The sequence below is a fragment of the Elaeis guineensis genome, chromosome 2 (genome assembly GCF_000442705.2).
Source record: "Elaeis guineensis isolate ETL-2024a chromosome 2, EG11, whole genome shotgun sequence".
Lineage (NCBI taxonomy): Eukaryota > Viridiplantae > Streptophyta > Magnoliopsida > Arecales > Arecaceae > Elaeis > Elaeis guineensis.
The window spans coordinates 118,868,435-118,880,272 of record NC_025994.2 but is presented as its reverse complement, the minus strand read 5'-3'; the positions used below and the strand labels follow the sequence as shown (position 1 = coordinate 118,880,272).

Here is an 11,838-nt window from a genome sequence, read left to right as displayed (position 1 = left end):
CCTTCTCCCAGTGGGGAGTCGATATTCTCGGCCCCTTCCCACCGGCGTCGGGCCAAAGAAAGTTCATCGTTGTCGCCATCGACTACTTCACGAAGTGGGTCGAGGCCGAGCCCTTGGCGCAGATCACCGAGCGGAAGATGGAGGACTTCGTCCAAAAGTCCATCATCTTCAGGTTCGGATTGCCGCACACCATCATCACCGACAACGGACGGCAATTCGACAACCAAGACTTCAAGGACTTCTGCGCCAGGTTCCACATCCGTCATCGACTAACTTCAGTCGGGCACCCACAGTCCAACGGTGAGGTTGAGGTGACGAACCGAACCTTGCTCCATGGACTCAAGACCCGACTGAACGAAGCCAAAGGTCTCTGGGTCGACGAGCTGGGCTCCGTCCTATGGGCTTACCGAACGACCCCCCGTGTCCCGACCGGAGAGTCGCCGTTCAGTTTGGCCTACGGGACAGAAGCTGTGATCCCGCTCGAGATTGGCCTGCCGTCTTCAAGGGTCGAGCAGTACCACGAGCCGGACAACTCCGAAAGTCGGAGGGCCGACCTAGACCTTCTCCCCGAACTGCGAAATGAGGCTCAAATCCGAATGGCCTCATACCGACAGAGGGTCGCCCGGTACTACAACGCCAAGGTCAGACCAAAGCTCTTCAGGCCTGGCGACCTAGTCTTGAGGAAGGCGGAGGTGTCGAAGCCCTTGGACCAAGGGAAGTTGGCTCCCAACTGGGAAGGACCCTACAGGGTTGCTGACACCTTCGGGCCGAGAGCCTATCGGCTGGAAACCCTTGAGGAAAAAACCATTCCCCGGACTTGGAACGCCGACAACTTGAAGCTGTATTGCCAGTGAATTCTGTAATTCAATTGTCGGAATACATCTTCAGTTTGAAAAATTGGAGTTCTAACTCTTCCACTACCGGTCGGCGCTCAACCCCGACACGCCGACGCGGATCTGGCACCGACGACACATCGGCCCCTTACACGGACCGATGCATCTACAACGACGGGAGTCAATACTCCTTCGACGACTCGTCGGACCTTCACAAAGGCCGGCGGACTTTTATGAACGGGAGTTCATGCTCCCTCTACGATCGAATTTTTGGGCAGAATCCGTCGGCCGACAGGCCGATCGGGCCCCGTTTGAAGAAAGGCAAAAAGCCCACGCGACTATTGTCGCGACTTCCGACCTAGCTACGGCCGGTCGAGGGATATTCGGCTTACCACCGTCTATCACACGACGCGACCTTTGTCGCATCTACGACTTGCCGACCGACCAACGGCCGGCTGAGCGACATTCGGCTTACCACCGGGCGTCGGAAAACATCGAACCCGACGCAGGGGTATGGGAACCCGACTTACTATCGTTTCCCCGATACTGCGCCGGACGACGACTTCGATTATCGGAACCCGACCTAAAGTCGGGACATATTTTACTCTCGGGGCTGAACAAGTCGCTGAAGTCCTACCGACTTGCGCGAGTTAGTGACTTAACTAAGTCAGCGACTAACGTTCGACATTGCAGACATGTTGGCATTACAAACAAGGGGAGAAAGTAAAGGGAAGTTTCATTCAATACTTAAAGAAATTTTATCTACAAAGATAAGGCCGAAGCCCGATTACAGGTCGAAGCAGAGCATAAGACAAAACAAAACCGACTAATCGTCGGAGTCAACGTCCTCAACAGGACGACGATGCGAGTTGGTCGGCGGTTCTGCTCCGACTTCATCCGTCGGGGCCGACCGATCTTCGGCAACCGGCTCTGCGACGTCTTCGGCTTCCGTCCTGGTGGAGAGACCATCCGACGCTGGTCCGGCCGTCTCCTCCGCAGCTGGGGCCTCCGACCCTGGCAGAACCACGTGGCTAAGGTCAAGTTCGGGGTACAAGCTCCGAACGGCTTCCCGGGCATCCTCGTACTCGACTTGGTATGAGAGGTAGCCGCTCTCGAGGAGCTCTTCGCGGTACTCCTCTGAGTCCCGGAAGACCTCGACCGCCCGACCCAAAGCCAACTTCGCCGACTCTGATTCGGCTTTGGCAACGTCTGCGTCGGCCTGAGCGGCGGCATGGCCCTCTTCAGCCTTGGCGAGGTTCTCAAGACTCGCCCGAAGTTGCTCGCGCTCGCCCTCCAACTCTTTGCCGACGCTGTCTCGCTCGTGTCGGAGCCGACGGATGGTCCGGGACTTCTTGGCCGCGTCATCCTTCGCCGACTTGAGCTCCGACTCCAGCGACGCCTTGGCCTCCTTGAGTCCGGAGATCTCCTCCGAAAATCGGGAGACCTCCCCCTCGAGTCGGTTCTCCCGGTCGACCGACTGTTGAAATTGGTCGAGAAGGATGGCCTTCTCGGCTTCGAGGCCCGCGACCTTATCTCTCCAGGCCGCGCGCATATCCCCGAATTTCCGATATCCGGCCTCTAGCTCGGATATGTTGAAGACCAGCTGCACAAAAAGAGCCGACTGTTAGTGAGCCGAACTTGCGAAGCGACAATTAAAAACAGAAGGAAGAAAGGTTTACCCGAATCATCATCGGATAGAGGGACGACAGCATGTCGGAGACACGCTGGTTCTTCATCGCTTCGATGTCGGCGGGAAGGAGGAGTGCTTGGCATAGTCTCCTGGCCAAGTCGTGGTTGGCCAGGCCCGACGCACCCTCGAGAAGCGGAAAGTCGGCCGACCCGCCCACCGACCGACCTTCGTCACCCGACGCCATTGGGGCCTTACCTCGGCTTGCCGTCCAGGCCCTGACGTCGGAGATAGACGGCAAGCTCGAGCCCGACCGAGTCTCGGCAGACGGCGCGGCGGTGGCATGCGTTGGCAGCTCAGGTTCGCGGACTTCTTCCCGAACCTCCGGAATCTGCTGGGCGGTCGGCGTGCCCCCGGCAGAGTCAGCCGCTCGACGGTCGGGCGAAGCAGCTCCCCCGACTGACGGTCCCTCGGACGGGACATCAACAAGCACTGTCGGTACCGACAGTGCGATCACCGGCTCCGCCTCCGACCCGGCTGGTTCGCTCGGCGGAACCGCGCGGGGCCTCTTGGGAGGCTGCGACGGTCCGGCACCTGCCGCCGGCCTCTTCCTCACGACGTGCTGACGAATGTCGGCTGCCGACAGTCGCGTCCTCGGCGGCATATCTGAAAAAGACGACGAAAGGTTAGAGCTCAAGAAGAAGACAGAAAAGAAAATGAAGATGTCGGGAGAATGCAAACCGACCTAAACGGGGGACCGGGCTAAGGCCGGCGTCGTACAAGGCCTGCTCGGTGACGAGCTCGCTCTGCTTCGGCACCGAGATATCCTTTAGCCGATGGAAGTCCTCCCGATCATCGGCCTCCACCCGACTGTTCTCATTTGGATCGGTTCGGGGGTTCCCCCAACGGACTGGAAACCCCCAAGGGGCAGAGGACGACGTGAAGAAGAACTGGTTCTTCCATCCGTGAATGGATGTCGGAAGACCAGTAATGAAAGAGAGCCCTTTCCGGGGAATGAAATACCACCACCCTCGGGCTTTAGGGTGAGGGCGGAGGACAAAGAAGACTCGAAAAAGAGAGATCCGAGGTTCGGTCGGCAAAAGCCGACACAGGAGGGCGAAGCTGACTATCAGCCGAACCGAGTTCGACGCAAGTTGTGCCGGGCATAACCCGTAATAGTCCAGAACGTTCCGGACGAACTCCGGAATCGGGAATCGAAGGCCGGCCCGGAGATCCTCCAGATAGAAGGCCACCTGACCCTCGGGCGGGCTATTAACCCGACCATCGGCGCCAGGGGCGAACAGCCGAATCTGCTCCGGGACGCAGTACTGCTCCCGGAGCCGATCGACGTTCGGCCCCGAAAGTGAAGAAGCCTCCACCTCCGGGGACGACCGAGTGTCTTCGGTCGGCTCTCCCGACCGACTACCTCGTGGGGACGTCCTAGCCATGAGCTCAAAGAAATGGCAAGGAAGAAAGGAAAAAGAAAGAGGAAGGCTACTCTAGCCCTTGGAAGGGAAGAGTCGCAAATGGGAGACAGAGCGGAGAAGTACCTGGAGCGGAGGCTCAAGCGGGCAGAGTCTCGACTGTAAAAATGAGAGGGGTAAAAAACCATGTGGGGGTAACTTTGTATATATAGTGCTCCCCAACGGTCGAGATGAAGGCACGCACAGCAAAGACTCCCCAGATTTCGCCGCGTGGCATCATCAGGGCCGTCCAACGGTCCGACGGTTCGACGCACCCCCCTTCAGATTGCGCCACGTCGCCTCCATCCGCTCCACCGAACGCGAACCGATGGCCACACGCCACGTGTCGCGGCGGGACGCGACGTTTTGTCTTCCCGACGGGACGCGACGTTTGGAGTTCCCGAGGGAACGGCGGGAATGACGGTTCCACTTCCCGATGGGACACGACGGTTCCACTTCCCGATGGGACATGACACCTGGCACCGGTTTTATCGCTGACACCAGCGGGACATCCGGCACGGCGGACGTCCGGCGCCGACCGACACCTGATGCTGATGGGACGAGACGCCTGGCGCCGACTGAATGTCGGGCGCCGGTAAACCTCTCGACATTTACAAGGCGCCGGACACCGTATCAATCGACGGTACGGTCGGATCCTCGCATACGACAAATCCACTCCTAGTCGCCAGCTCATCACCCGACTTAGGAGTGGAGGGGGGCAACTGTTGGGGGATACCCACCGACCGACCGACCGACTATCGGAGGGCCCGACCGGCTGGCGGCCCGACCGACCGTCTCCGACTGGCGGCCCGACCGACCGTCTCCGACTGGCGGCCCGACCGACCGTCTCCGACTGGCCGACTGACCGTCTCCGACTGAAAGCCGGGAGTGACCGACTAATGGACGCTACTGACGGCTTTTCAATGGCCCAATCGCCGACTGGAGGTATGTCGGGCGTATCCCTCCCGACCGACCAGACCCAGAGGCCGACTCACAAGAAACTCGCCGACTGACGGGGGAACCCGACGCCACTCTGCTGGCCATCGACCGAGGGTCGGCCGTCTCCTCCCATCGCCGTACAGCCGCCAGACCTTGTCAGCTCTGACACAGACATGCGGCACAGTTCCCCAGGGGCATTGTCCCACCGAGAGCGAGGTCAACCCTGGTGATTAGACGGCCACACGGCGACATGACATTTCCACGGCGGCTCTGACAGTCTACAGTGAGTTGACAGTTCCTCACTTGTCCGCGCCATTAATGACGGCGCCATACCTAGCTCCACTATATATACCGGGGAAGGCAACAGTGCAAAGGGTCGATCCGCCCGTCTCTCCCACATACGCAGGCTCGCTCCTCCCTCTCTCTCTCTTCCTCTCTTCTTCTCAGAGCTCTCTGTCTGCATTTCACTGTTGCCCAGTCACCTCTCTGACTTGACCGTCGGAGGGTCCCCGCCGGAGCCGCCTCCGGTCAGTGCGGACTTCCTTTTGCAGGTGCACGCTTCCCGACGATCGGGCGACGAGGCGATTGGCCGCAACAGCTATAATTGTTTTCTTAAAATCAGCCAACAGAGAATTAGCACATAGATCAAGTTGATCTTGCAATGAGTTGAAGAAAGGAAGCAGAGGATTGTCTTTTCTCAATTCGTTCCACGAAAGGAGACAGAGAACCAAGCAGCCGTTAATATCTTCTTTATATTCCCCCACACAGGTCACAATTTGAATTCAGATGTTGCAGACCTCTAGCTTTCGAAACCTCTTTGCGTGGTAGCCAATTTACTTTCCACCAAAATATTTTCCTTCTGTACAGGTTTATAAACATCACTTACATTGATTTGGTTGGATTCAGTTGGAGACCACTCCAGCCTAACCTGACATGGAAATTTCGAAATGGAATTGGCATCACCTGATTCACAACATGCCTTATGTCACCCCATTGAGCTTTAAAGAAAGTGGAGGAAAGAGCATCAGGACCAGAAGCTTTGTTGGTAGTCAGAGATTTTACACTCTGGATCAATACCCTCTTACCGAGACTTCTTTAGCAGTGAAGCACGATCTTGCTCCTCAAACTGTTTCGGTACATCAGGAAGAATAAATTCAGGACCAACTCTGTAGGAGATTCACCTGTTCCGAAAGCAATTTAGCATAATTTCTCCTATGCCCTCCTCATCAATTCTAATAACTCCAGCATCTTTCAAAGAATACATTCTATTCGACCTTCTCCCTGTAACAGTGGACCTGTGGAAATAGGAAGCGTTGCGAGCCCTCCATTAGCCGCCGCACTCTGTGACTTTTTCCTCTACAATAGTTCTTGTTTTCTCAGAAGATTCTGATGGCAGCTACTTTGCTTCTTAAATCTTCTAATTCAAGTTGTTCAAGCCCTCTAGATCAGCTTACTTCTGCTGCAAAGAGTATCTTTTGACAGCTTCGACTTTCCCAGTTCACCCATGATCCGGACTACCATTAACAGCAGCGCTCCATGATTTTTTTCCAACCACATCCACAACGCTGGATAAGTTAATTATATCTTTGCAGAGCAGAAAGGAGCTTTGATTTGATATTTGTTTCAGCAACTAGGAGCAGAGGGCGGTGATCACAGAAGAGATTCGACAAGTCATCATTGCACACAACCCTGTCGATTCTCTCCCAAAATTCTTGCCTGACATTCTCTTCATGGCACCAGATTGGTGGCCAAATATCAAGTAGACTTTGGTTTGGGAGAGAGAGCCTGAGACATAGGTTGAGAAATTTTTTTACTGCGTTGTGTAGAAAAAATACGTCTCGTATCTGATTAAGCTAATCATATAACCATCATTTTCCAATGCACCTATGATTCTATTTTTTTATTTAAAATTTTGAATGACGAAAATATATTTTCTCTTTTAAAAAAATTATGATATCCTATATCGATATTATTACATTATGTGTTAAAATTATGATTTTCTACGTAGAATGTCATAATTCTTTCATAAGATATCATAATTTTAGTAGAAATATTTTTATCATTTAAAAATTTTATAAATTTTTTAATGATAAAAATATTCTTCATTCTTTATAACATCTTATGTATGAAGCCATAATTTCAACACAGGATGTTATAAATTTTTAGAAGATAAGAGATATTTTTTTATTTAAAATTTAAAATAAAAAAATAAAACTATGGATATTAAATCAATCAAATATGATGGTACAAAGAATTTTTGGACATAAATTTAGCTAAAAGTTTTCCCCCCGTGTTTTGTCAGGCAGCCATCGGGCTCCAGCCACTTTCACTTCCGAACCAGCCACATTGGTAATTAGGCCTGAGGCCCAAACTTGAGAATCTTGGGCTGAGCGACTTGGACTTGATGAAATGGGCTATATTTCATATTCTATTATTCATCGAATCGTGCTTCGACTGTTTTGCATGACTCCCGTTACGCTTGGTTCCACCTTCCTCTCCGTCGATGCGGCCGAGGTCGTCGGAATCCTCCTCGCAAGCGAATCATTCTGCTTCTTGTCGCCACTCCATGAATACACGAGGGCATATTTCACTCGGCCCTACTCTGCTCCATTCTCTCTTTCATATCAATTAACCTTTTTTTTTTTTCTTTTTTTCTTTTTTTCTTTTTTTTTTTTTTGTCTCTATTGCATCCATAGCGAAGTATATGATGTTCCCATAAGTGAAACCTTACCCACAGGGTTCTTTTATCATGCTTTGAGATACTTAATCATGTGTGATCATATGCGGACATCACGCATCTCAAAGCTTGTCTAGGACATGATTTGGCAGTCACCCGTAAGCAAAAGATGCCAATGGTCTTTCGTGTGAAAGACATGGCCATGCTCCTACCTAGCAATGGAGCTCCATGCCCACTTGGTTTATATAGGTATGATTGGATCTGAAATGCATTTCTGCATTCTTAAATTTAAATTTCAAGTTCTATGTGATTCAAGAATTTTTGAAAATATAAACTTGTGAATCTTTTAAAAAAATTTGACACAATCCCTTCCAGAAGGGGTTGATTTTCCCAATTGTCTACTGGGCACCCATCAACATTTCTCTTATGAGCGCTTCTACAACCGTTTAAGGGGTTGATTTATTCCACCAAGGATTGTTGCTGAATGTGCAATTTACGGAATTTTTTTTTTTTTAAAAAAAAACGCATCATCTGCCCGAAACCTCACCAAAACTTGTTGAAATCGTCCTTTGTCTTTTTCTTAGTTGTCATTAGGGACAAATCTGACATTTCACCTCTTAGTAGACTATCTACTCGTTTTATTTGGTATAAAAAGAAGGGGTTTATATGGATTCTGGGGAGATTATTATATCAGCATAGCTGCATCCACCAAGGATTGTTGCGGAATGTGAAATTTATGGATTTTAAAAAAAAAAAAAAAAAATGCTTCATCTCCCTGAAATCTCACCAAAACTTTGTCAAAGTCATCCTTTTTCTTTTTCTTAGTTGTCATCAGGGACAAGTCTGACATTTCACCTCTTAGCAAACCATCTACTCAATGTATTTGGTACAAAAAGAAGGGGTTTATATGGATTCTGTGGAGATCATTATATCAGCATAGCTGCATCCTGCCAAAAATATTAAAAAGTGGTTGTGGCCGTTATATTAAATGCAGCTACTGCTACATCCAAATTTAAGGATGGCAATCAAATTGGATTGAATAAAACAAATCGCATGGGATGCAATCAAATTAGAAACAAACTGGGTTGGATGTACGATAAAATAAAATTTATCAATTTAAATTTAATCTATTTATTAAATAAATAAAAAATTTAAAAATAAATTTAATATTTATTAAATAAATAATTTAATTTGATCAATAATAAATGGCATCAAGTTTAACAAATTAAATAGCAAAACATTGCTATCCCTGTCTATAACCTTTGCTTGTAAGCTGGCCTGGGAGCATGGAGTTTTCCTTCGCGTACAGCTCTCTTGGCAGCACGGAAAAATTGGATGAATCAAAAGTGATATCACCAAGTTGTATGATTTGTTTTTTTGATGGAAAAAGTAGATACGATTTGTACTGACGCGCCCGAGAAAATAATGCATGATCTCGTGAGATGTAAGATCCACCAACAGAGGCACCAACCCCCTCTGTTGGTGCTCAGCATCCAATCGGAACAAACAACAGAAGGGAACCGAAGGGACCCGGAGAACATGGAATTAAGACTGTTCATTTGATTTTAACCGATCTAATATAATTTAAATTAATTTAATTTAAAAATTAAATAATAAAAATATAAAAATTAAAAATCCATTCAAATAAGAGAGGAATCGAATCGAAAATTTCAGTTCGACTCGATTTTTCAATTTTTTATAATTTTTTTATTTTCAATTATCTATTTTTGATACAACATATTTAGATAATTATTATCGATTTATTATTAATTTGTTACATTATATTTAATTAAATTTAAAATTTTTTAAATTTGTTGATTGATAATTTTTTATATTAAAAATTAATAATTAATAAATAATGATATATTGATATTTGATAAATAATAAATCGATAATAAACAAAATATAACATATCAAAAATTACATCATCTATAATACAAATAAGCAATCAAGCATCATACCAAGCTATAATAATAGATCAAATCTAGATATCCAATCATCCATCCATGTAACTAACAAGTTCTCAACATAGTAAACAATATAAATTTAAATTATGATTTCGATTTTCGATTTAATTTTTGAATTTTTTGATTTTTAATTGAACTAAATTGAAAATCAAAATTCTTGAAAATGAAAACCGAAAATCAAACCAAACTATATTCGGTTCGATTTCAATTCAGTTCGGACTGATTTTTGGTCTGAAACTGAATTATGTACAGCCCTATATGAAATCATCTTTACAAGTAGCTATATAAAAATTCCATGCTATAGTTTTCAGCTATCTTCCACATATAAATAGAGGTTCCTAATTTAAGCTTAGATAAAAGATTAAGAGTTGGATGCTTTGATTGTTCCATAGATATAGCATGAAGGCTTTTTGTTGATGATTAAGAAAACATTCATATATTATATGGCCATGTCTACCTAAAAATTCAGTATCCTTTTCTGTGTAATCTAACATGGATTTCAATTGAAAGGATGATATATATGTCAAACAAAAAAGTTTGTGCTGCATTGTCATCACAACGGATTATTTCTCTGCTTCAATAACAAGTGCTGGTAATGTATCGAGGGAAAGGATCATAGCCTAGTAACTGATAAACTAGATTAGTTTGGTTTGGAACTTAGGCTGCATTTGAAGATTAGGTTTCAAAATTATAATATATTCTCATGAATTTAAATTTTAAATATTTAAAAATAATATTTTCCTGGAGGTGTTTGGTTGGATAGAGAATATCTAAATTTTGAAATTTGAAATTGAAGACAAGAAAGAAAGGAGCACATGATTATAAGGATTTCTACTCAAAATAAAAACAATAAACTTATAATTTTATAATATGCATCCTCTAAGTAAATATTTTGTTATGCTACAAAAGAAGGATTAGTAATTTTAGAAACTATATATATGATGTTTTCCAGGACATCCAAGTCAATTTAATATGGACTTGATTTTGACTCACGCCACTTGCCAAATTAAGTTCGCAAGCTCGACCAATTTTGACTCTAAATAGACTACATATGGATTGTTGCACCGTAGAGCAATGCCTTATGGGAATTGGGTCACTGTCTACTCTAGCTTTCCAATGGCTTAATGCGATGGGAGCGAGAGAGTGTGGACAACTACCAAACAACATTAGCTATTTAGCCATGGCAAAAGACAAGGCAGGGAATCAAGGGCTGGTGTCTTATGCATAGGAATCCATGAACGCTGAGAAGATGCCATCCATGCTAAGCCAAACCAGTTTGAGAGATACCAATAGAATGGCATGTAACAAATTCCCTATGCGTACCGGGCCAAAAAAAAAAAAAAAAGGCACAAAAACTTGTCCTTGCTTCTAATATTTCTCTTGGGCACCAGGAATGCAATTAAGCTCCATCAGTCTGAGCTCGACTCCCCAACATACTTGCTAAAGATCTCTCGCCTCTACCTTTCTTCTGTCTCTCTCATTATAGGCTCAGGAGTACATAAGAAAGGGATGGAAAGGAAAATATCCTTCTTTCCCATCGTATCCATCTTCCTTCTTCTCCCAGTACTGTGCTCCTCAGCTGAGTGCCGTAAGAAGCGGTTCCGCGAGCCATGCAAGAACCTGGCCCTCTACTTCCATGACATCGTCTACAATGGGAAGAATATGGAGAACGCGACGTCGGCCATTGTCGCGGCGCCTGCATGGGCCAACCGCACCACCTTGGCCGGGCTCATGCACTTTGGCGACGTGGCCCCATCACCTTAGACAACAACTTGCACTCGGAGCCGGTCGGTCGTGCCCAGGGATTCTATCTCTATGACAGGAAGGAAATCCACACAGCTTGGCTCGGATTCACATTTGTCCTCAATTCGACGGACTACCAAGGGACCATAAACTTCCTTGGAGCCGACCCGCTGATGAACAAGACGCAGGACGTCTCAGTGGTCCGGGGGACTGGGGACTTCTTCATGAGCAGAGGAATTGCCACGCTGATGACCGATGCCTTTGAGGGGGAGGTCTACTTCCGGCTCCGGGTGGATATCAAGTTGTATGAGTGCTACTAGTAGGCAAGAGTCTGTGAGTTTTCGGGTCTTTATTTTGGTTTGCAGTGGGTTTTAGTGGTTTGGGTTTATATTTTGGATTGTCATTTGTCGATCGGGAAAGGATTTGTGTAAATTCTTGTCGTGTTCGCTGAAATGTCTGTTTCTGCCCTAAAGACGAAAGCCCTTTTTTTTTCCTTCCTTCCATGGACCAAATTACCACGTCGGTTTTTAACCTGGGCCATGAGGGTCACCTACCAAGGACTAGATTTTTTTTTTTATTATTATTATTA

At 46.9% G+C, this 11,838-nt stretch overlaps 1 pseudogene; it reads left to right on the top strand.

Moving 5' to 3' along the window:
* Positions 1 to 5,795: 5,795 nt before the first annotated feature.
* LOC105040001 (disease resistance response protein 206-like) lies at positions 5,796 to 11,586 on the top strand (annotated as a pseudogene).
* The last annotated feature ends 252 nt before the right edge of the window (positions 11,587 to 11,838 follow it).